The sequence below is a fragment of the Pezoporus wallicus genome, unplaced genomic scaffold (assembly GCF_028554395.1).
Source record: "Pezoporus wallicus isolate ANWC-B61680 ecotype Strahan unplaced genomic scaffold, APGP_CSIRO_Pwel_v1 contig_1739, whole genome shotgun sequence".
Classification (NCBI taxonomy): domain Eukaryota; kingdom Metazoa; phylum Chordata; class Aves; order Psittaciformes; family Psittacidae; genus Pezoporus; species Pezoporus wallicus.
In genome coordinates this window covers 622,036-648,362 of record NW_026637351.1, presented here as the reverse complement: position 1 = coordinate 648,362, position 26,327 = coordinate 622,036, and positions in this window count along the sequence as shown.

The following is a 26,327-nucleotide window of genomic DNA, read 5'->3' as shown; positions in this document are numbered from 1 at the left end:
ACAAAAAAGATGGGGATTTTAAAGAGATCATACTCCATCCTTCTCTCAAGTAAGTGGCCTGGGTGCCTGTCCTATCACAGCAGATCTGTTTCTCTACGCAGGTGCATCTCCAGAGGATGTTTTAAGGGAGCAGACAGAGCTTGAAGCACAACCTTTATGACTCCCATTCACTTGCCAGTACCCACCTCTTTTGCTTTACAGTTTGTGCACCATGCATGGCATAGTTGATATTTCCCAAATGCAAGTGGCAATCACCTTAGAGACTGCAGGAAGTATCCAGCTTGGGTCTTGAAAAAGCTGAGGTCTTTCAGCTTCCCACTGGCTCTAAGTAACTCCCAAACAAGTTCAGGAGGGCCAGAACAGACAGAATGGAAGGCACAGAGTTAATTTCCCAGCAATATTAGTCACCTATTGCTTTTCCTCTGTTTTCCTGTCTTCTTTGCATTCAGATACACAAGCACACTCTGTCATTAAAAAGTTTCAGAGCTCCAAAATGGAGAGGAGAAGGAAGGCAGATTCTTTTCCCTTGCTTAAAAGTTTAAAGCCACCCCCATTATGCCATCTGAAGGAGTTTTGAATGTGGGCAAAAATAAACATAATATTGAAAAAACATTCTGAACTGTAAGAATATTACACCCATAAAAATGTCAGCCCAAGCTTATAAAACTTTAACAGTGGTAGTATTAAAAATGCAAGGGGGACCAACAGAGAAAAAAAGGGAGAGCAGTAAAGAAAAGAAGAACCTGACAGGAGGAAATACATAGAACCATAGAATCATAGAAGAGTTAGGGTTGGAAAGGACCTTAAGATCATGTGGCTTAGCTATGGTACTCTAAGCATCGGTCCAACATGAACTAAATACTTCATCACTCCAACATGAACATTTTGTCAGCAGCAGCTTTTTGGGACAGCATGAAGCAAAGGGAAATGGATTCAAATACCTGGGATTTGTGAGCTGAGAGAGACACATAAAGAAAGAATACATCAGGTCAAGGGGACAAGGACATCTCCAACCTGGTGCATAGAAAAGGACCACTATTTGCAACAGTAAGGCTGATAGCTATGGCTTTTCATGAAGCCACCAAGCCAGGGACTGTGGAAGAGGACAGGAGAAGATCTGACATTATAGCTGGGAACAGGGAAGAAGGGACTGGGGGACAATACATGGGTAGCCATGCGCCAGTTTATCTGACCTCTGCAGAAGAAAGGTGCTGGGACAAACTGCACAAAGGATGGAGAAACAGAAGACAGTGCATGATGAGTGGAACAGAGAAGGGATAGGTTTCCCAGCTGTAATCTGTGCGTGACTCGCTTGAGTCAGGACATGAGGCGAGACCAGGTTTGCTTAATTACTTGTTGCCAAGCAGGAATGTGCTCATCAGGATGAGGGGTCTTGAAAGAGATTTAGTTTGGGTCAAGAACCAGCCAATGGGTAGAAAACCAGCTGTGCTGAAAGAAGAATTAAAATTTGGCAATGAGTTCCTGGTGGAGTTCATAAAGGAGTTGTCTTGGATGCTATCTTAATCCGTATTTTCTTTAAATGACCCTAGCAGAGAGAGCAGGAATGACGTGAAATTGGGAGGCACTGCTAGTGCTGATAAGGGTTGAAATATTATGTAGGAGGAGCTGGGTGCCCTTAAGGATGAGACTGAGACAAATGGGATGTAATTTAGCAGTAAAAAATGCACCACCATGTACTTGGACACTCGAAACAAGAATTTCTGCTATATGCTGGCAGCTTATCCACAAAGCAGCAGAGGGAGATCACTCAAGCATGAGATGGCTCTGAGCCACGAGCGTCTCATGGCTAAGAAGAGGCAAATGCAAATGGAGACAGCATCAGTTAGAATACTTCCAGAAAGGCCTGGAGAGAGCAGTGTCAGGGGATGAGGACACACTGAGACCTCCACAGCACTCAGGACTGTGCCCAAGCTGCTGGCAAGCACCTTGTGCCAGCTCAGTCCTCAGCCCTGTGTCCTGATGGACCCTGGCAGCTCCCTGCAGCTGTGGGGGCTGCATGGGGATGCGGCCACTCTTCATAACCGCTTCTTCCAACATGTCCACTAAGAAGGAAGATGAGTTATTTAAGCTTGAGGATAATGCTGAACATTGAGCAAATGCCTCTAAACTATTCCCGACTATGTTTAGACAAGAAATGACAGAATTAATAAAGGCTGGAGGAATGAAATTCTGCAAAGGCTTTCCTGGAGGAATCCTAGGAGCGAAGTGCTGCCTAGTTTTAAGCTGGAGCTCTGCAAGTCTATGAAGGGGATTGCATAACACAACTACATGTGACAGAAGAAGATGAGACACAATAACCCAGGAAATCCTGTCCAGTCCCGTGATTTTAAACTCATGATCTGTAAGCAGAACTATAGAAATTGATAGAACAGGGTCATCCAGCTAAGCACTGGTATCAAATCTGCAGATGAACCCTGGCCTGTACTTTGGGGCAAATAAACAAGGTATGGTTAATTTCAGACTTGTCTTTGGAAAGCCCCACTCACAACCTGAGAATTTAGAATCTCCAGGGCAAGGCAAGAAAAGGAAGCTGAGACAGACAAAGCTTCTGCATCAAAATGCCTCCTTCGAAGGGCAGTGCAGATCTCTGCTGTGCTCCTAAAATGATGTTATCAGGACAGACATAGCTCTTACTTGTGCCAGCTGTCCCACGAGCTACCTCTTCTGTTTAGTTTGCTTAATTTACAAAGTCTCCTCCTGTCCTGTTGTCTACTTCATCCATGGCACTACTGTCTCTTGAGAGAGGTTTTCACTAACATATCTGCTGTCCAAATGCAGTTTGAGAGGGGATGTTCTTCCCTAGTTCCCTCCTGCACCTCACCTTCCCCAAAGGTGTCCTGGTGTTCAATTCTATACAGTAGAATAGGAGGACAAATATGGGTGGATGTTGGGACTTGCAGAGGAGAAATTCTGAAGATAGCCATTGACTTCTCCCATGCTGCAGTTTGGTTTTCAGAAAGCTTTGTCCTTTTACACATACGTGGCTTAGTTTTTTATTCTGACAGTGACAACAGAGGCATCAAAAGGAAGAGTAAATTGAAAGTAATTGCAGGAAATAACAGGCAAGAGATTATCACCTTTTGCCCAGGGACTGTATTTTTCTCCTGTCTCATAGGTTCTCTCTGAAGTTAACAACAGAGCTTGTAGCACAACAGCACATCATAGGTTCATGGGTATCTTGGGTCTCAATACTGTAGTACACCAAGGCCCTGCAGAGAATGACTTTCCAGTCACACTTCTTTTTGTCTGCAGAGGCGTGGAAACCAGGTCTTGATAAAAGGAGTGTTTTGGCTCCCCTCCAAGCCCCCCTGTATGCACATACCAGCTTTGCTCCGAGATCTTCAGCTGTAGAGGACTGAGTTTGGCACAAGACTGAAAGTAATGCCAAATAATCCTCCCACCTGGTTCCCATCCTCCATGCCACCACATCCCAGATCATCCAGCCGTGCTGCAGCTACTCTCTGCACCCTGTCTCATGATGACCTGACAGCAAAGATGTGTGTGCAAACTCTCTACCATCCCTGCACTGGAGATCCAGGCTGCATTGATGCCTCCTCTGTGGTCACCTGCCAGCCCCAGCACATCCTCATTGCACAGGCTGACAAAGTCACCAAATCCTCTTTGGGGACAAGTGACACTGGGGGACTTTTCTGAGCAAACCTCCAGCTCTCCCAAGGCTTTCCTTTCCAGGGAAGCAAGACCAGGTGTCTGGTTAAATTCCTCTCTGATCTTTTCCCTTTCCTACCACATCTTATGCTTTGAGGGGTTATTGCTGACCCGACAGCCTACCACTGTACGATGTACCTACACTGGGAATCACTTTACCTCCTTGACTCACTGCAGGGGGCAGTTCAGAAGTACAGGAACGAGAAGCAGGAGAACTTCTTAGACCCACTGTCTAGCATTAAACCTGAAATGGGGGTGATGAAGGATCAGCTGCTGAACACCAAAGTACCCCAGAGCACTCCATCCTGCGGCAGCTGGGAAGATGCAATGACCTCCAGTGAAAAGATGCAGAGTAATTCCACTATCTTTGACCCTTTTAGAGGAATTTGGTTTTTCCCTCAAGAGTGGAAGGTTTATTTAAGGTCTAGTAGCCAGTTCACTCTTGCCTCTTGTTTGCTTTTAAAGCACTGGTCCTGTGAGAATCCTCCACTTAAGCTGACCTCCTGCCCTCCCCAGTGCAAGGCAGGCTTCTCCAGCTCCCTGCAGATCAGCCTGGCAGTCTGAAGTAACACTCCCTTTAGTAGTTTATCTATCTTCTGCCAAACAAAAGAAAATCAACCTCCTTGATCCTTGCTCAGGAAATGAGAGCAGTTCTAATAAACCCTGTGTGTTAACAGGGTCTGGCTCCACTAAACCCAGCTAGTGGAAGCAATCACTTCCTCAGTAACCAGCTTTCTCTTCCCGTGGCAGAAGGATTTCACAGAATCACAGAACCGCTAGTGTTGTAAGGGACCTCTGGAGATCATCTGGTCCAAGCCCTGCCAAGGCAGGGCCACCCAGAGCAGGTGACACAGGAACGTGTCCAGGCAGGCCCTCAATGTCTCCAGAGAGGGAGACTCCACGACCGCCCTGGGCACCTGTCCCAGTGCTCTGCCACCCTCAACATAGAGAAGCTCTTCCTCGTGTTGAGGTGAAACTTCTTGTGTTTTAGTTTATGGCCATTGCTCCTTGTCCTGTCGCTGGGCACCACTGAAACGAGTTTGGCACCACCCTCTTGGCACTCACATTTGAGTTATTTACATGCATTAAATCTCAGTCTGCTGGACTAAATGGGCCCAGCTCCTGCAGTCCCTCCTCATAAGGGAGATGCTCCAGACCCTTGATCTTCTTGTGGCCTCCACTGTACCGTCTCCGGTAGCTCCAGCAGCAGTACTGAGGAGCCCAGGGCTGGACACAGAACTCCAGATGTGGCCTCACCAGGTCGAGTAGAGGAGGAGGATCACTTCCCTCAACCTTCTGGCCACAGCATGGGGTGGGCTGCTTTGGTGAATGGGTGAGGGTCACCCCTGGCTGAGCTGGATAGGTGTAAGCAATGTATTCTGCTCTTCCACGGGCAGCTCGATTGTGGATCTCGGAGCTGGCCTGTTGCTCACACCAGGAGAACCTGGAAACTGTAAAATGGCGTGCGGCAAATGCCAGCTAGCCATATGTGCAGCTTCCTGGTGGAGGCATTTACTGATTTTGGCTACACCGGATTTTTTAGTCCAGATAGGCTTTTTAGTCCAGAAATGCTAAGACTGCGTGGCATCTGTGACATCAAGATTTGGGCCTCCATCTGAGCAGGGCCATAAACTTTGCTTCCCCACTTCCTGAGCAAAGGAAAGCTGCCAAGGGGTAGGGGGTGACCTGGGGTCTGTCTTTTCCTAACCTGGCACACCCCATTGTTCATCCTGAGCTCTGGCTGGCAAGGTGGGGAGGAGCTGAGTGGCTGTAACAAGATGACTGGCAAAGCTTCCTATCCCTCTTCCACTTTACATTTGACTCAGGCCCACGTGATACCCTGATGCAAAAGGGATAGAAACAAATCCATGTAGCTGCACTAGGCCTCTCAGAAGTGAGCTGATCAATCAGCCTAAAGACATTCAATTTGTTTGGCTTGCCAGAGGGAAAGTCAGGAGGTGACTTGACCACAGCTGACAGAGCCACTGTGCCCGGTGGACCTGCTGCTCCAGCAAGAAGAGACAAGACACAATGCTGCCATCACACGTGTGCCTGAGTGCCCAGGCAGGCCAGCTTGCATCAGGAATAAAGACATGCATTTACACCACGAGAATAATTAACCACCTCAACAGCTTTTACCCAGGGACATGGCGCAATGGTTTGCAGCCTTTAAATCAGGACTGACTGCCTTTGACACAGATTTATTAGATCTACAAAGAAAGTCCTGGGCTTGACGCACAAATCGTGTTCTGTGTTGTATCAGGGGTCATGCTAGCCAGCTATAATGCCTCCTTCTGGCCTTGAAATTAATGGCTGGTGTCAGAGGGACAAATAACTCCTCCAGCAGCTGCCTGCTGGAGGAGAGAGCGCTCCCAGGACACGACCATCTTCAAGGAGAGTGTGGCAGAAGCGCTGCTCAGTGGCCCCATCCATCCTCTGTGGGTGCATTGCAGAGGCACCATATAGCAGCGTGGGGATATGGCCCCCATCCTCCTCTGGGCTTACCACAGAGAGGGAGAGTCTTACGTGACCCAAAGCCCTTGCTGAAACTGGGAGTGTGAGCTGTCAGAAGGAATGGGATGATGAATGTTCTGGGCAGATTTTGTTTTGCAAATGAGTTTTTTTTAAAATATACATATATATCTGCTGCCAATCCTGGTTTAATACTTTCAAAGCACAAGCATCTGCGGTGTCTCTGCAAATATCCTGTGCCTTGGGATGGCACAGTGAGAATGGAAGGGGAAAGTCAGGCTCCTCCTTCCTCAGGCTGCCTGTCCCTCTATAACACTTGCCTTTCGCAAATTTCCATTTCCTAAGCAAGCCACTCATTCCTCTTGTACAGCGACTTCCAATTTTCTTTTCATGCAATGATTGCAGCAAAGGCTTTGAGGGGGAGGGAGAAGTCTCAGTAAAACAACAACCCCAGGGGTAAATCTTCGACAGGATCTGCATAGACTCATCTGTGCAACTGTCATTTACATTAATGGGAGTCTTGCAGCTCAATACACGCACTGGAAATACCCTTGTCCCCAGCTGTCCCATCTAAATAATAATAATAGGGAAAAACACAAACCAGAGGGAAAGGAACAAAAAGGTTCTGTTCTCCCACCACAGAAGGTCAAGAGAAAACCTGTGACAGAGGCAGAGATGTCACTCAATCCTCGCCCGTCACAGTGCAGGGCAGTGGGGAATAAGCATTCCTGATGCTGGGAGGTGGCCGGCACCTCTCTGGGCATATGTTCCTGTAAATTTGAAATTAGAGCCACTGAGGGGATGTAAAATGACAAACCCAGCTGCCCATGGGGGTGCTGCCTGCCAGCAGAGTGAAGTGTCAATTATTCACCATTTGCTAAAGGACACAGCTTTCTGCCGCCATGCCAGAATGTCTGTGAAGAGCATCTTAATCCCTCCAGTATGCGGACTGGCAGAGGCAGCCCCAGCCCTTCCTTTGCCAGAGCAGAGCTTCGGGCTGTGGTATCCTAATGTGACTCTAGGCCATGCCAGGATCCAGTGCTGCAGGAATGGGCAGAACCATCCAGGAGCATTGCCTGCCTGTGCTGGTTCCTCTGGGCTCAACCTCAATGGCTGGAGCAGAGCAAGGCTGCAAACTCCCTCAGAAATGGGACAAAGACAGGGTCATGCACTGAACACCCCATCTGATGAAACTGTGGTTTCCCCAGCAAGAGCAGAGAGCAGGCGACAGCTGGCACCTAAACCAGCATGGACACAGCACACCTCCGCTCGAATCCAGACTGGGACCTGTGCTGGGGACACCCCCTGCTTCTGCTGCTCAGCTTCTTCTGTTGCAGTGGCATGTGTGGCTTGCAAAAGCAAAAGGGGAGAAGTGGCATTTTATAAACTGAGTGTGTGCGTGTGCAAATAAAGCAGATGGCGAGGGTGTTTACATTAGCACTCATGCTGGAAGTGCTTAGATTATCTTCCTTCTTAGCTAAATTAGGGACCAATCTGGGCTGGGAGCATCACTGTTCTTCCTGCTGCTGGCAAACGTGGGCTCCCATGGAAATCTTTATTCATCAAAACTTTCCCCAGGTCTGACCAAACTCTTCTATATTTGGGGTCCTGACAAGTCAGGGCACTTCACAAACGCTGGTGGCTGCTTAATCACAGGGCCCTCTTGAGGTTCAGTCATCCTAAACAAGTCGTCAAGGCCATGAGTCATGTCACAGGTGGGCTCCACAGTGATTCAAGGATGAGATGCTCCCTCCTGATTTATTTCATGATATCATTACGCAGAAGAAAACCCACTTAAAATGAGTATTTCCAAGCCTTCTGTTCCACCTCTTCCACTTGAGCTAGCAGTCTCTCCTTGCCGGGTCCTCAGACAGACAGCCAGAGGAGCAACAGATGTTTACTCCAGCATCTGGACTAGAAGGAAAAGGGTTTAGTGGGGGTCTCACTTGATCCCCATGCACTTGCTGCCTGCCCAGGCTTTCTTCCAAGATCTGGGCACTTGACAAGGCTGTTCCCTGACTGGAACAGCATTATCTTCTGGGGGATTGCAGCAGTCAGGCACAAAATAGGCGCTGCTGCTTTGACGATAAGCCAAAGGGAAGGTATGAAGCCTGTGTAAAACCATCTGTTGAAATGCCTTGGCTGCAGCGTTAATACCCCCAGTCCTGTGTCACTGCAAGGACAGCTGCACATGATTGCTGTCCCATTGTTGGCATTGGTACATCATAACTACTGGGTTCAAGCAGCTGTTTGAGAGCTGTTTGTGCGCTCTCAGTGTGCTTTATACACAGTGGCTGAGGGTGAGGGTCAGCAGGAGTTTCATGGCCAAACTTTCCATTGCAAGTATTCAGGCAAGGGACTCGGCATCTCGTGCCCATCTGCAATGCTGGGATCTTGGGCAGCAGCCCAGAAACATGGGTGACGCGTGGCCACTGGCACCCTGCTCACCATGTGCATACCTCCATTTATTTGAGAGACGCATCCAAGGTGAACAAAGAGAAAACATGAGCTTTCTGCATGCCCCAGTGAAGCAAAAACGCCCAGATATTCATTTTCTGGTCGCAGGCACACAGTTTTTCCCTCCTGATTTATCAGACTGAAAGGAAAGGAAATGTTTCCACATGTAATCCGTTACCAGAAATATTAGTGATAACTCATGTGTCAGCATTTCTGATGAAAGGTAAGGAACACTGCACCACAGCAAAACTAGCTGGGAACTTAAAAATAAAGGATTCTTCATCTGGAGTCGGCCTGCTTCCTTATAATTAAACAGGCATTAAAATAACTCCATTTTATGCTGAGTGTCCATATCTGGATGTGTGCATATGCATATGCTAAAGGATGAGACCCATAAGATGAACAGCAGGGATAAATAAAACTCCTGGGCATAACCTAGGTCTGCATCATGATCTGTGGGAATTTCATCACTAACTTCAGAATGGCTTTACCCCGTATTGTAACAGCAGTTGTGACCTGGGAACCTTGTACTGCTGAAAGGGAAAAATCTCAGCATAAGGACCTGGCACTCACATCTGGCCTCAGGAGGACCAAATATGTCAGAGGCTGCTGTAGAGTGTAATTCATTTTATAGCACTTGCTCAACGGCTGCTGTCTCCCAGTGAGCCCTGCATGTTTGGAACCCAGGATGAGTAAGTCATCTGGCTTTGCAGAAGGTGGGATCGGAAAAATTGTTCCATTAAGTTAAAATTAAAACACTAAAACTTGCCTGCAGATAGCTCTCACTGCACTGCAGGCAGCCTCCAGGGGAGCACGGGGAGCTGCTCTCTCAAAACCAGGAGCAAGGAGCTCTCACACTTCACATAAGCAGGGCAGAGAGGATCTGCACAATGTCAGATGAGACTTGGGTGACCTGGGTGAGAAGGGTGGGGGGCACCAGCATCTTCAGGGTGCCCAACATGTAGTTTTGCAGTAGCCTGGCAGGGATGGACCCCAAAGCCTAATGTTGAGGGCCTTTGTGGCAGCATGGCAGGAAGAATAAAATGCCATAGTGAGGAAATCCAATCCATGCATGAAGTCCATATCTCCCCACCTGATGTGCTCCACAGCAGTGTCCTGCCACTGGAAGGCTGCTGTCAGGGAACTCAGTGGGACTGTGCTTCTTCCCCTGCTCGCTTACATTTTGTTTGTTACTGTCAGGGTGGCCAAATACCATGCTTTGAACTACATCTGTTTTATTTGTAGGGACTCCAACCAGTGGAGGTCTTAAGTACAGAAAACTTCCGCTAGAAGTTGATACTTTGACAGGAACCTGAAGCAAGAGAACTCAAGAGCTAAGGAAGCTCCTAGAGAGCAAATGAACATCAGTACCACCAGAGTAAGAAGTTTACTGGATTAGGTACAGCTGAGGCCTCTCAGTGTTTATGCCTATCCCTTATACATCTCTGATATGACATGCCACATGGGTTGTCCCCACCTGCCAGTCACATCGCCACATTCTTTTTTGTTCCTCTTGTTCCTTTGCCAGATGGGAAGACCACTGAGTCTGTAAAAAACAGGTCTCCTGTTTTAAACTTCTTTGTGCAAAAAGGTGGATGGAAACACCCATGTTTTGATAAACAAATTTGGCCAGTGCAACATGGGAACCATGCAGAAGAAGGTGATCAGTGGGAACAAACAGCACTTAAATGTACCCCAGGCCTGGCAGTGAAAGCTGCAGCTACCCTCACTGCCAATCCAGCTTCCCAAATAGAGTGGGGAAACTCCTAAAGGGTTGATCCAGATGAGACCAAGGTCCTTCTGGGCCTTCATAAGAAATGAGGAGGAGGCCATGGAGTGGTCCTTGGCAACTGAGAATGAAGACCTTGTGCTGAGAATGAAGACCTTGCGCCTGCTGTAGGAGAGGAACTGGTTCAAGACCATCTTAAAAATCTGAACGTGCACAAGTCCATGGGTCCTGATGAGACCTATCCGCGGGTCCTGAAGGAGCTGGCGAATGAAGTTGTGAAGCCACTGGCCGTCATATTTGAGAAATCATGGCAGTCAGGTGAAGTTCCCGATGACTGGAAAAAGGGAACTATAACCCCCATTTTCAAGAAGGGGAAAATGGAAGACCCAGGGAATTACAGACCAGTCAGTCTCACCTCTGTGCCTGGCAAAACCTTGGAGCAGATTCTCCTGGAAGGCATGCTAAGGCACATGAAAAACAACAAGGTGCTTGGTGACAGCCAGCATGGCTTCACTAAGGGGAAATCCTGCCTGACCAACTTGGTGGCCTTCTATGATGGGGCTACAGAACTGATGGACAGGGGTAGAGCAGTTGATGTCATCTACCTGGACTTGTGCAAAGCATTCGACGCTGTCCCACACAACATCCTTGTCTCTAAATTGGAGAGACATCAATTTGATGGATGGACCACGCACTGGATAAAGAACTGGCTGGGTGGCTGCACACAAAGAGTTGTGGTCAATGGCTCAGTGTTCGGCTGGAGACCAGTAACGAGTGGTGTCCCTCAGGGATCAGTGTTGGGACTGCTCTTGTTCAACATCTTCATCGCTGACATGGACAGTGGGATTGAGTGAGCCCTCAGCAAGTTTGTCGATGACACCAAGCTGTGTGGTTCGGTTGATACGCTGGAGGGAAGGAATGCCATCCAGAGGGACTTTGACACGCTTGTGAGGTGGGCTGATGCCAACCTCATGAAGTTTAACCATGCCAAGTGCAAGGTCCTACACCTGGGTCGGAGCAATCCCAGGCAGAGCTACAGGCTGGGCAGAGAAGAGATTCAGAGCAGCCCTGTGGAGAAGGACTTGGGGGTGGTGGTTGATGAGAATGAACATGAGCCGGCTTCAGTGTGCGCTTGCAGCAGAGAAAGCCAACTGTATCCTGGGCTGCATCCAAAGGAGTGTGACCAGCAGGTTGAAGGAGGTGATCCTGCCCCTCTACTCTGCTCTTGTGAGACCTCACCTGGAGTATTGTGTGCAGTTCTGGTGTCCTCAACATAAAAAGGACACGGAACTGTTGGAACAAGTCCAGAGGAGGGCCATGAGGATGATCAGGGGACTGGAGCACCTCCTGTATGAAGACAGGCTGAGGAAGTTGGGGCTGTTCAGCCTGGAGAAGAGAAGGCTGCGTGGAGACCTCATAGCAGCCTTCCAGTATCTGAAGGGGGCCTATCGGGATGCTGGAGAGGGACCCTTCATTAGAGACTGTAATGACAGGACAAGGGGTAATGGGTTAAAACTTAAACAGGGGAAGTTTAGATTGGATATAAGGAGGAAATTCTTTCCTGTTAGGGTGGTGAGGCACTGGAATAGGTTGCCCAGGGAGGTTGTGAATGCTCCACCCCTGACAGTGTTCAAGACCAGGTTGGACGAGGCCTTGGGTGATATGGTTTAGTGTGAGGTGTCCCTGCCCATGGCAGGGGGGTTGGAACTTGATGATCTCAAGGTCCTTTCCAACCCTAACGATTCTATGATTCTATGATGCTATAACATCTCTGCAAAATGGAGATGCTCACCCTGATCATCCCCACAAAAGCTGAACCCAGCTACAGTTACTGATTCTGGGACTCACGGACCAGTGGCACAAGGGTGGAGAGGGCTGTTCCATATACCACAAAGTTTAAGGGAGCTCTAGCCGTTTTGCTGCTCCTTTCCCCACTTTAACTAGCCAATGGCAGCAAGATGTCTGTGGTCAGGCTAGTTAGCCACAGTTCTCTTGACCATCCCATGAATTTTCTTGTGGTTTGATTAATCTTATTTCAATAGCAGTCTCTTTCTTACATAATCTCTTTATTTTATTTTGTAGATTCCTTTTATAAAATAATGGGAGTGAGGAGCGCAAAGTGGCTCCCTCCTCTGCCTCCTTGCTTCCCTCCTGCCCCTTGCCAAAGCCAAGTCTTGGCACCTTCAGCTCTGACTCACCCCCTCCAGGCTCAGAGTGGGCAGCAGCATCCAAATGGCTACAGCCTCTGGTGAAATATCAAAGGTGAAAGGTTTGGCTATTGACTGAGAAACATACATGCAATCTCGCAACATTTGACTTTCCCCAGCTTTGTATTGACTTTCGTTTTCTCATTATGATAACAGGCAAGAAATCACTGCCTGCATTTTCCCTGAGACAGCACTTCTGTCAATAGACCCCAGTTCTCCTGGTCTCCTCCTCCCCCCCTTTTCACAGATTAGCTTCTCACCAAAATGGAAAATTATCTTCAGACAATATTGGCAGAGGCCAGGCTGACAGGAAGACAAATCAGATGGCGGGCATGAACCATAAACATTGTTAAACACTCATTTCAGCTTGTGTTGCCTGACTTCTGGGAAATTATATATAGCATTAAAAAAGCACAGCTGCAGATGAGTGCGTGTGTTAACAGTGGCATGTCAAGAGCACAGTGTTGCATTTGCCTCTCTATATCAAAATAACACATAGGCACCCCAGCAAAGAAGAGCTGAAACCTACCAGGCGAGAGGTGGTCTTCATCAAAGACAAGCATCATATGACTGGAGAAGAACGTGTGTAGTAAAGACTGGGACAAGAGTGGGGAAATTACAAGTGCATTAAACTGATCTCAGTCACACATGGGCTCAGGTTAATTGTTTCAGGAAAAAAATAATTACAAGTTTGATAACAAAGGAGGAAGATACATGGGTCAGCTGAAAGTCATCCACAGGATCAAGCTAACTTCTGCCTTTCACAGAATTGCCTGATCTTGAAATGTTTTCAGGCCTATCCTAAAATGACATTTCCATTAGAGGAATGTGAGACAGTCAATGCTGTACCAGTCACTTCTGAGAGTTCAACAGGAACACACCGGGCATACTACCAGTCTTCTAGTAAAGTGACTTGACTCTGGCACCAGCACACAACAGACTTTTACAGTGACCTCCTCTCAGGAGACTGAAAGACCTTTTCTGTATCTTCACACTGAATACAAGGAAGTAAGAGATCTCCCTGCATTGGCCTTGTTTTCTAACACGAATGAGTTAGGATAATCAGAAAAACATGTGGGCTAGAAGTTAGGTTGTGTTTTTTTAGACCTGGAGAGGTCCTAGGAGATTTTCTGAAGTACGCGTACATGCCCTCCGGCATCCACAGGCTGCAACCTGGTAAATTTATGTACAGGCTTATGCTCCTTAGCTGTCTGCTGCAGCAGGGACATTAATTCAGTGACCCAGGTGTTCCTTTCACCTCTGTGCTTTGTATATGCCCTCTGACACGTGAAATTATGATGGCCCTCAGAGCTTGTAAGAATACTTCTCTTAATCCATTAATAAAGTCTTCTTAGTGCCCAGAGTGCAGGGTCTTAAGAGCTCTGCACTGCTGAGGTTTCCAGAAGGATGTTGTGTTCTGGGCTCAGTCAACAGAAGGCAGTGGTACCTGTAAAAGTCAAAGGCCATCCATTTTTGAAGGGCCTTGCAGGGCCTCAGCATTTCCAGATTGACTGCCAGGGAAGAGCTTCCTTAAGCCACAGATACATTTACAAACTGCAACAACGCTGCTGAGTGGTCACATTTTGTCTACGAACTGGGTTTATGTCTTTTTGTAAGAGATAACCAGACACTAGCAAGTGCCATAAAGGTGTAGAGATGGAGAGAGACAAGGAAAACCACATTACTTTTTAAAGAGAGCATGTAAATGGGAAAGATGGAAATCAGACACCTTGTCATTGCTTAAAATGCCTGCCTTTGAAATGAGAGCAACAAGAAACTAGATCTAGTTGGAAACAGATGGAACTAGATGATCTTAAGGTCCTTTCCAACCGTAACTATTCTATGACTCTATGAAAACTGGAGGTCAGTACTACTAATCCAAGAATGGCCCCTTAGGAAAGACATCCAAACTCAAATCCATTGCTGTCATAAACTAAGCAAGGTAATGAACCGTATTTTGCTCTGTATGGGAGAACTTTATTTTTCTAGGAAAGCCATGTAGGAATTTAAAACTAGACAGTGTTTTCAAGTGAACATTTTGATATGAAAGACAACAAACTCCAAACATAACTCTTTCACCTTTACTTAAAGGTAGAGCCTTATTTGTCTTTGTTGTGGCCTTTGCATGTATGCTCCTCTCTACCAACCCTCCTTTACGACTGGCAAGACTAACCTGTCTGCTGCTTTTGTTTCATTCTGCAAAGCTAATACATAGTCTTGATCCCTATTTTTGAAGAGCCCTTAGGAAAACATGACTTGGAGGAGGAATAAAAAGCTATAGCAAAGGACTCCATTTCTAGGTAATTTCTTCTAAACCCTGCTTTCAGTTTATTACCCTGACAAAGAGTCTCTCAGTTGCAGAGCAGAGCCCTACATCCCGCAGGGGATATACCGAGGATTAGCTACCCTGAAATGAAAGTCTGTTGACCTAAGGAAAACATTTCACTAAATAACAGCAGTTGTGAATTGCAGGGACCTGTGGGGTATTAGACACGGTGTAAAAGCCATTTGAACGGAGTAAGGAAAATATGTGGAAATAGTTTGGGGCAGGAAAGCTAGATAAGATATGTAAATGAATACATCTGTGGGATGGGGAGAAGTTATGCAAAAGGAAATTACTCTCCCTTTTCCACTACTGCCCTGTGAAATGGCAGCTCCGGAGATCCTCCAACCTGAGCAAAGTTCCTCAGCCTCTGAAGGGTGCCATCACCCAGCGAGATGTGACCTGGCCCCACAACACTTCCTGCTTTCTGGCAGGACTCATGGTTCCCTATGGATCCCAGGGTGCTCCCTGCACTGCCACAGGCATCTCCCTGCTGGTGGCGTCCTGAATGCATCACTGCATTTTAGACTCTCTATGGCTGTGCACATGGTCCCTATCACGTACCCCCAGGAAACCCTGCCTTGGCCAGGAGATTCTGTGTTTTCAAGGAAATTATGAAGCCAGCAATGCTGAATGTTTGCCAAACTAAAATTAGAGGAAGGGAAAAAAGCATGAAAACTGCTAGTCCTGAGCCTGTCTTCCCAGGCCACAGCCCAGTAGAAATTCAGACCCATTGGCAAACATGGCTAAAGTGACTTTAATTGTAGCAAACCAAAGAGAGAGCATCACAGCACCAGAACAGTGCCTTGACTCTCTCTTTGCTTTTTGCTTTGCTAACGGTAAATGCAGGAGCACTTAATTGCTGGCATCCCAGATGGCCCCTGGACCGCAGGAATGAAAGTGGTTTTGCTGTTCTGATGAGAGTTATGTAGATCCTGCTGCCCTTTTGCCCAGTGCTACAGTGATAATCTGGAAGTGTTTATCCCTACCCTTAAGAGTAACTTGGTTACTCTTAGGGTAAATGAGAGTTTCTGGAAGGTGGCATCACAGAGGGAAAAATGGCAGAGGATCCACTAGGCTGGGTCTCCAAGCTCATAAAGCTTTGTCTAAAAAAATAGAACTCCTGTGTTAAAAAAAAAAGGAGATGTGACTATGTTATTGGATTGAGGAATCTCTCTGGCAAGGAAATTTTTCAGTTGTTGAACAACTGTCTGAGGCAGTGATGGAACTGCTACAGCCTAAGCAAGTCATACAAAATGAGGATGGAAAAAAAGACTTGACTCTGTTATAGAGATTGTACAAATCCAGAGCTTAGCAGAGGCTCCGTTGTCTCAGGCAGTGCTGGTTACACCACCTCCCTAGTAAGGCTGCTGTACGAAATAACATTATGTCCCACTTGTCCAGACTAAGGACATATTTTTGGCCCCTCAGTTGCCCCAGTGCAACAGTTTGCATTGAATGCTCTCAGTTAGAAGCAATATATATAAATGTCTCTTGGATAATTTTCTATTTTGGGTTAAGTGATGCTAGGTGACTCCTGCCCCATGAGCCACCGGGTGTTCAGCAGTGGGGAAGTAAGGGTTTGGGAGGTGCAGGTCTCTGCCCTTGGAGCATGGAGGCCACAGGATGGTGCAGATCCCTGAGTGCTCCTCCAACCCTGCCTTCTCCAAGCTGCTTGTTGCTGGCTTTGCTGCACATCCTCCTATTCAGGATGATTTGCATGACTCAGCTAGGGATGAGTAGGAAAACGAATGTCATCATTTTGATCCAGTTAAAAATAATTTGTCTGGTGTTTTCTCTCTATTCTGCTCCCCCCTCCCTTTTTTTTTTTTTTTTTTTTTTTTCCCTGAAGAGCACTATTAGCACATATTTAGGAAGGTAAATTGTCCCGGGAGTTAAATTAGCACCTGATCAAATGTGTGCAAAGTGCTAATTGCAACCAACTGAAAAGAAGCTTTTAAGGCTCCAGCCAGCAGGCATGAAAATTGAGGCCATCCCAGAGAAGGGGGAGCCTTTTCAGACAGCTGACTGCAGTATTACTCAGTGATAAAAGTCAGACCATTTCATTCCCAACAAAGGGAGCAGACAGGTCGTCATTTCTAAATATCAGACAGCTGTTTTGGCCCGGAATCTCCACTTCCAAACAGGACAAAATTCTTCCTGAGGGGAGAAGGAGTCCGTATGTTCGGTCCCTGATGCTAGGCACATGTATTTCTCATGGCCCATATGCTCATGGAGCATTTCCTTGAGGAACCGCACCAGTTGGTCCTTGCATATGTGCTGTCCTGTTTCTGGTGGTCTTGGCAGGAGGTGTGTAGCAGGAGCTATGGGGAGGGCACAGGGCAAGGCAGGACCCTGCTGGGACAGCCCTGAAAGATAACAGAAGAAACTGCTAGGGCTTTCCAATGCTCAGCTTCTAGCAGTACTAAATGTCTGTGTTTATATAAGGGAATCAGCTGTTTTGAAGATAACCAGCTGTAGCATCTGAGAAGGGTGACAAAGCTTTCAGATGAGAGACTCCTTTGAAGATATGGCATGGGGGGAGAAGATGGCACCATGCATTTAAGGGGCATATGATGACACTGGGGACAGCAGAGGTGCCCCCAGAGACAGAAGAGCTGAAGGCTGCTGGTCCCAGGGGGGTGGGGCACCCCAAAAGCCAATGGGTCCAGGTGTGCCATTGATCTGGGAGAGAGGGGAGGGAGATCTCAGGAGCTGCAACACGTGGCTGTGGCATCATTGGGTTTTACTGAGATGGCAATTGCTCAAAAGTAGCTGTTTCTTTTCTTCCCCCACGTCCTCCTCATAATGAACTGTAACTTAAAGAAAAAACAAGTAATGGAAACCTTGGGAATTTTCAATCAAATATCAGTGAAAAAACTGTTGTTTAGATTGCAAAGCCAAACACTCTGAAGGAAGGGTATGGTGAAGGCTCCCTGCACAGCCTCCTCCTATGTACACTATGAAATAGACATCTTTCTATGAGTACCTATGATTATTTCCCCCATCTTCAAATGTTTAAGCTACACACTCAAAGGGCTGAAGTTTGTGGTTACTCAAGCAAGCATAGATGTTGCCATCTTTCTATTAGCATCACTTCTGTGCATTATCACTGGAGTCTCACTCCTCTCTTTCCACCAGGAACAGCCAAAGCTCCCCTTTTATTTATTAAAGCAGAAAATGAAAACAGTCTCTTTAGCCAGCTGGGATGTAAGCGCCTCCTCACTGGTACCGATGGCCATACAGAAGAGCTGCTCTTTGTGCCATCCTTATGCAGTTAGTCTGTGTGACTGGATTGATAGTTACACTTTTTTTAGTCATCCTTTCTCCTAATTTGCTTACTCCAATAATTAACCAAACAACATTAGTATTTCTCCCCCTCCAAGCAATCTTCACCTTTGTGCAGGAAGCACGCTAATCTGCCAGAAAGCTATGTGGCATTTGCATGATTTTCCATCTAATTTGGCAGCGTTGGCACTTAAAGCAGGTGTGATGCTAATAGCCAACTTGAGCAATCAGCCCAGGTAGAAATCTGTGGATTGCACAAGAATTTCTTTGGAGAGTCTTTCTGTGTCTGCACTGAGCACTAATTATAGCTGGGAGAGGGAGGAAAGGAGGGAACCTGTGTAAAATGGGTAGAAGGAAGGCTGTAACATTTGCTTTTTCAGGGAGACTTTGAAAAGAGGATTCCTGCGCCTCAACTCAGCCTGAACATCTCTACCAAGGCCACGGTCAGGAAAGGAGATTTTTCCAGGAGGAATGGAGTGTGTGTGAGAGGGGTGTCCTTTTCCCCTCCTGCCTTAGCGCTGAGCAGAGCACACAGATAAATAGGGCCAGCGACACAAGAGTGGAGAAAGCTACCCCTGGGAGTTCTGGCATCTGCAGTCCTGCAGATCCGTGTTTCTTCTGGGCCCCACCTATGTCCTTCAGGAGCTTCTAGCATACGAAGGCCGGGATGTCAGCAACCAGTCCTGCTCTGCTCCAGCAGTCAGTGTGATGAGGTTGAGCCAGGTTCAGCCCTCATATATAACCTTGTCACAGAGCTGTTCCTCAGCTTCCTTCAGCTTGGGAGCACCCAGTCCCTCCTTGTTGTCCCTCCTGCCCCTCAGTCGACCCCTCCTGTTCACCTCGCTGAGCTGCTCAGCCCTGCACATGTGTCACTCCCACTTTTGGGTGGACATGGGGTTTCTCCCAGGAGATGGATTCCTGCTGCTTCCCTAGGCTGAGAGCCCAGGTCCAGGACCTGCTGCAGCATGCCACCCAACCCATTAGTAACAGTGTCCTTTAGGCAGGCAGGAATGTCAAGGCTGTTGAGGTACATTAAAATACTTCAATCTTTGCTGTCACATCAGCTCCTGCTCTGCCTTTCTACCCTGCTTGTTTTTCCCTCTCAGTTCCTGTTAGCACTGGAGCACTTAAACTAACAGATACATTGACAAAGTTTTCCATAAGCAAGACTTCAGACTGCTTTAGGCAGAAACTGCATTTCTCAGGTTAGAAAGATTGATTTTCCCCCTCACCTCTATTGTTGTTATTTATAACACTTTATACTATTACCATTACCATTACTATTATTTTATTTCATCTATGCTGGGCTACAAGTTGAGAAAGGATTAGAGGGTAATTCCTGTCTGCTTTTTGTCACCCCAGGTACAACAGAGTTAGAACTCTGGGTTTTGGGAAGGATGGGTCTGTCTCAAGACAAGGAGATGAGTTTCGAAGATGGTGTTGTTGTATGGATCTGAATATCCCTAACCACTGAGGATGGTGGCAGCGTCTGACTCAGGCTTGAGCTACCCAAATGACCTCTGCCATCATTATACTGATGAGGTAGACCAAAACCCCCAGTCCCGATCATACCACTCACTGCATTGTTTGCCATCTGGATCTAGTATCATCATGCATCAGACATTAGCAGAGAAAATGTGAGGAATCAGTTGCTTTCAGAAACCCGCTGGGAAAACACAGCTCATGTCAAAACCTTTTGCGAATCAGAAAATGCTCCTACCCTGTATAAAGGTGTGGAGCAGGGGCCACTTTCATTCTTGTCTCCCTGTTCTCTCTTTGACCAGAGCAATGACCCCAAATAAGCTAGAAAGGGGTCTTTCTCCATGGGATTTCAGGCTTGTTGGCAAGCAGGGATAGCTGGGTATTTCCTTCCCCTCCTGCTGCCTCCCTGGGTCAGGGTGAAGCTCACCCCAGAGGCAGGGAAGGGTGTCACTGCCACCATGTCCCACACCACCAGCCCTGCAGGCACCCTCACTGCTCCCAGTGCTATTCCAAAGATTAAATCTTACTTGACTTAAACTTCCTTCCATTGCAAATATTTCCTTAAATTAATAGTTTCTCAACAATAGATAATCAAAACACTTGCCTGTATTTTAATTTTAAACAAACCAGGTGAGGGTCAAAAGCAGACAGAAAACAGACCGATTAATTAAAGGGGGTGCTTGTGAGAGTTTCAACTTTCAACAGGTGGAAAAGCAATTAATTTTCAGTCCAATTCTGTTGTTTTGATTTATCCTTCATGGGACTCCTTATAAAGGCTTCCAGTGAGTTGTGGCCTCAGTTAAAAGCACAGCTGGGAAAGAGGCCACAGCCCAGCTCACTGCAGGAGGGCCAGCACAGCTCCCTGGGGAGGATGAGAGAGGATGATATGTGTCAGCTAGTTGAAGCAAAGCAGGAACCCTCATTTGTTTCAAATACCTTCTTTAAACAAGTAAAAGGGTCCTGGGTAGAAACAATATTAAAAGGAATATCTCCGTCTGTCTCTCAAGGAAGCCAAATCCCAAGGACTTTTACATCTATCCACACAAAGCTGCTTCCCCATGTTACCTCAAAGGTTTGCCTTAGCAAAGGGTAGGCAGAAGCCATGGCAGAGCCCCGGGGCTTGGGGGTCTGACCCCGCTCCAGCAGCATGCATGCACCCAGACTGCAGAGCCACGTGGCAGATGCCTGCAGCAGAAGGTGGCCCGTCCTTGGCTTCATACTGGGAGCTGGGTTTTGACTGGGGCTACCAGCCTCCATTTGCAATCATATCAAAGTGTGCTTCGGGTGGGGTGACTTAGGAATCCCAAACACATCTGTTCTGCCTGCTTTGATTTTGGGGAGGAATAAGGAGCCTGAATCTTTCTGAGCACAAGTGGTTTTAATTGTCTCACTGTAACTTTCACCCTTGCACTGTTTTTGGCTGTGGTACAGTTAATTCTCCCAAAAGCAGCTGGTACGGGCTGTTTTAGATTGGTGCTGGAAACAGTGCTGATAACACAGGGATGGTTTTGTTGCCACAGAACAGTTGCTTACACAGAGCCAAGGGCTTTTCTGCTCCTCACACCACCCCATCAGCAAGGGTTGGGGATGCTCAAAGAGCTGGGAGGGGACAGAGTCAGGACAGCCGACCCAAAGGATATCCCATGCCATATGGGGTCATGCTCAGCATGTAAAGCTGGGGGAAGAAGAAGGAAGGGGGGACGTCCAGAGTGATGGCATTTGTCTTCCCAAGTACCTGTCACATGAGCCTTGCTCTCCTGGAGATGATAGAACATCTGCCTGCCCATGAGACATGGTGAATGAATTTGTTGGTTTGCTTTGTCTGCATGCACGGCTTTTGCTTTAGCTATTAAAAACTGTCTTTATCTCAACCCATGAGTGTTCTCACTTTTACCCTAGCAATTCTCTCCCCCATCCCACTGGGGAAAACTGAGCAAGCAGCTGTGTGGTACTTAGTTGGCAGCTGGGGTTAAACCACAACAACCCTTCTTCAGAGAAAAGACAAGTCCTGCTTTTAGTGTGCTTAAACTCACTGAACTTAACTGAGCTGATCTTGCCTGTGACCTTGAGCCAGAGGAATCTCCGGGCTTTCCCACGTGATATTTGTGCCCATAAACACCTGGATTAAGTGACCCATGTCAAACACAAAGCGACAGCAACAGTTTGCTCAGCACTCACCCGTGGCCATGTACTGCAGCCCTTCCCAAAGCAAGAAGGAGGTAGTATTCAACAGGCAACCACCCTTGGCTGTGGTGGCAGACCTCAGCATTGTCAAGCCTGGATGACCAGGAGTGGAAACAGCCAGCAGTGGGTCCCCAGGGACCCAGGTCCTCCCTGCATGGGTGGCTTAAGAAGCAATGGCTGCTCCCAGCTTTCAATGGCTGGTGACAGGAGCTGGACTCGTGCTCCCAGGCTGGGGTCAGGGCTGTTTTTCGTTCCCAGAGATCACGCACTCACTGGTGAGTTGTCACAGATTTGCAGTACCAGGAATTAGGGGCATATTTTTACTGTGAACACAATGTTATCTCACCACGTGTGCTCCCAGAGTGAGGAAGACAACAAAAACATCTCTCCCCTTAGGGCAAGGTAATTTTCTAACTGGGACAAGAAAAGAGCTGTCCTGGGCCAAAGCCAGGCAGAAGGGATTGCTGGCCAAGGGAGAAGCTTTAGTCCTCTAAAGTCTCTCCAAAATCCCATTGGCAAAGCTGACTTACGCCACTGAGAAGTAAACACCCTCATTTTAAGACAAACTGCAGCAACCAAAGCTGCATAAAACACAGGCAACAGGCATGGTGACTTGGCACGTGTCCCTTGCATTTCACATTGTCTCAGTCAGAAACAGTTATGGCCCTTTTGCCTGGCTTGACCTAAGGTAATATTCCTTTCCTAAGAACTAGAGTTTTCTTAAACCTGGGCCAGACTCATGTGATTCTCGCCTCAGGAGTACTTAACTTTCATGTGCCAACCCTTTGGTAAGGCTAAGGAACTAAGAAACTCTGGGGTTAGCAACTAGACCTGAAGTCTGGGACTCTTCCAGAGCATGGCTCAAAACTGAAATGAAAGCTTCAGCCTGTCCACTGTAAGACTCCCATCAAGACCTAAGGCTGTGCTATGAAAACACACTGAATGAAATCTTGCCTATGCTAAAGCCACATTGCTGATAAATGACCTGCACTGCTTTGAAAAACAAATGTATTTTATCCCTTTAGATTACAACACAGGAATATATCTTTTCCTATCAGTGAAAAGCATCCTACTGTTTATTTCAGTTGACAGCCTTGCTGCCAGAAGGGAAACGAGAATATTATCTCTAATGAGTCTTCTCATAATGGCAATTTTCTGAAAGAGCTACCAGTTCTAGGTTTGTGTCAATAGTCCCACATCTGCAAGCCATGGAATAAACCTCCCAAGCCTATTGCAGTATGCAGCTTTACTTCTCCAGAGCCAATGTGATAATGTCTTGACAGAGCAGCAATTCCTATTTTAACAGCAATATAGATTCTTCCCATGTGTGTACAAACACATCTAGACCCAGACTGTGCCTCTGGTCTCCTCTAAACTAAACAGTCTAACCCACATTTCTCTTCCCTGCTTATCTGTTGATTCTTTGCCACCACATACAGGCTGCCCACCATCTAAATGCAGCCCCATAGGGAGGACATCCTACCTCATTTTAAGTCATTTGACCCATGTCTGCCAAAGTCATTTGAGGGAATTAAGGCAAAATCTCCAGAGGTCTCTCTGGCTTCTGAGGGAGGCACAAAGCCACAATGTTTTTCACCACATCTACAGGTGGCCCAAAGAGTCCACCTGCCTCCTTCCAGATCTTAGCATCAGCTGGGTAAATACAGTGCCAATCAAACAGCCCTCTGTTTTTTCGGGCTCTACAGAACCAAGACTCATCTCTTTCTAAGCTTGTTTCCAGGTGTGACTGAGATGTGTGTAAAGTCTTTGATCCTTGCACCATGTGGCAGCTGAGCTGAACGTGCCGCAAACTAATCCCACTGCTTTGTGTTTGTGTTTAGTGAGATTTTGCAAAACCATCTCTGTGCCTGGCCTTTGTACAAAAAGGCTGTGTTGAACGGAAGGCCTAACTGGTTCAGCTCGTCTGCTACTGACCACTCTGGGCCACTTTTCTGCATTTCTAAAGCATGAGTGTGTTAAAAACTTAAGAAATTCTTGGGGAACACTCAGAAACTTGGAGGTCCGATATAACCCCATATGGGGAATGCTGTTTAAAATATGGCATCACTGTAATGTTAAAGGTGTGCAGCTGAATAGGGAAGGATTTTAATAGACCACTGAAACAGAAACTTCGGCTAGGGAATATGTGTTGAGCATACAGTACGCTGGCTTGTTTTTACCAGCGTGCAAAGGCCAAATCAGAAACTAAGAGCTTCTGAAACCTTTGCAGATGCCTTTCAGTAGGACTTTGAAAATGACCAATCCTGGTCAAGGACATGCTGGTTAAGTATACCCCCAGGGAGCAATTAATTCCTGTGCTCTGAAATTGACTGCATACCTAGGAGATACTTGGAGTTGCCCTGTATGTTGGAAGTGGCAGGGTGCAGAGCACAAACATTTCATGTGCTCCCCTGGACAAAAGTCTCCATGGACATGGGGTCCCAGTCGTGTGTTCAGCTGCATTGCCCTCGGTTTCCAATCTGCTATTTGATTCCTTACAGAGGACTGTGGTCTAATCCAGTTTCCCACAGATCCCTGCTCTTCTCTGCTTTGGGAAACTGTGGGTTTGTGTCCAGGTCATCACTTAGAAAATGCTGAGCCAGCCTCAGCCCAAAGAGGAAGGTGCCTTTCCTACGGAAATCTGTGCTTTAAACTTTTAAGGGAAAAGAGATACGAGTAAAAACTGGAAACCCACAGACAGGCTCTCCATATGGATAAGAAACACAAACAAATAGGCCATACAGAAGTTCCACAATGACACAATCATTCAAGATTCACGCTTGAACGTTGCACTGTGCATGACTATGTGCATCAACGCAGCAGTGAATTTCTTGTACTTCACCATAAGCCTATAAAACAAGTGAGCCAAAACTGAAGGCTTGTGAAGGTTCAGATCTTTCAGTCAAGACAAGGCCAAGTCTCAAGCACACCTGATCCAATCTTCCACTTGGAAAGTGCAGGGTAACCTTAAACTCTGACAGAGCTAACACAGTGGGGGTTATAATTCCAAATCCACCAGGTTGCTTTGAGACCTTTCATGATCAGAAGAAGGAGTCCAGCCTCATTTCGAAGTCCAGACTTGTTTCTCTGCTGTAGGAAATACTGCTGCAATATGAATAAAACTCAATGCCAGACCTGATAGGAGGAAAAAAGGGATTTTTTTTTTAAATAAAATGAATGTCACTCCCTTACACTGTTATACTCACGTAACTCTAAGCACTGAGAAGTGTGTATTCTCCTCATTGGGCCAGGATTCCTTGTGCTGGCACAGAGGACCAGGAACACTGGCTACCCAGTCCTCTCCAGGTCTCCTGACTGACACTGTCCAGGTTCAGGTGTGCTATTTTTCACTCATCAGGAGCTGACAAAGATGGGTCTCTCCATCCTACCGTACCTCTGCATGAGTCATCAGGATTTTGCCTCGAGTCCTTTGCCTCTTGAGTCCTTTGTCTCCTGGTCTGGGTATTCTGAGAACCTGACCCTATAGAATCATAGAATCATAGAATCGTTAGGGTTGGAAAGGACCTTGAGATCATCTAGTTCCAACCCCCCTGCCGTGGGCAGGGACACCTTACACTAAATCATATCACCAAAGGCCTCATCCAACCTGGCCTTGAACACTGTCAGGGATGGAGCATTCACAACCTCCCTGGGCAACCTATTCTAGTGCCTCACCACCCTAACAGGAAAGAATTTCCTTCTTACATCCAATCTAAACTTCCCCTGTTTAAGTTTTAACCCATTACCCCTTGTCCTATCACTACAGTCCCTAATGAAGAGTCCATCCCCAGCATCCCTATAGGCCCCCTTCAGATACTGGAAGGCTGCTATGAGGTCTCCACACAGCCGTCTCTTCTCCAGGCTGAACAGCCCCAACTTTCTCAGCCTGTCTTCATACAGGAGGTGCTCCAGTCCCCTGATCATCCTCGTGGCCCTTCTCTGGACTTATTCCAACAGTTCCATGTCCTTTTTATGTTGAGGACACCAGAACTGCACACAATACTCCAGGTGAGGTCTCACGAGAGCAGAGTAGAGGGGCAGGATCACCTCCTTCCACCTGCTGGTCACGCTCCTTTGGATGCAGCCCAGTATACAGATGGCTTTCTGGGCTGCAAGCGCACACTGAAGCTGGCTCATGTTCATTTTCTCATCGACCAACACCCCCAAGTCCTTCTCCACAGGGCTGCTCTGAATCTCTTCTCTGCCCAGCCTGTAGCTCTGCCTGGGATTGCTCCGACCCAGGTGTAGGACCTTGCACTTGGCATGGTTAAACTTCATGAGGTTGGCATCAGCCCACCTCACAAGCGTGTCATGGTCCCTCTGGATGGCATTCCTTCCCTCCAGGGTATCAACCAAACCACACAGCTTGGTGTCATAGGCAAACTCAATCCCACTGTCCATGTCAGCGACGAAGATGTTAAACAAGAGCAGTCCCAACACCGATCTCTGAGGGACACCACTCATTACTTGTTTCCAGCCGGACACTGAGCCATTGACC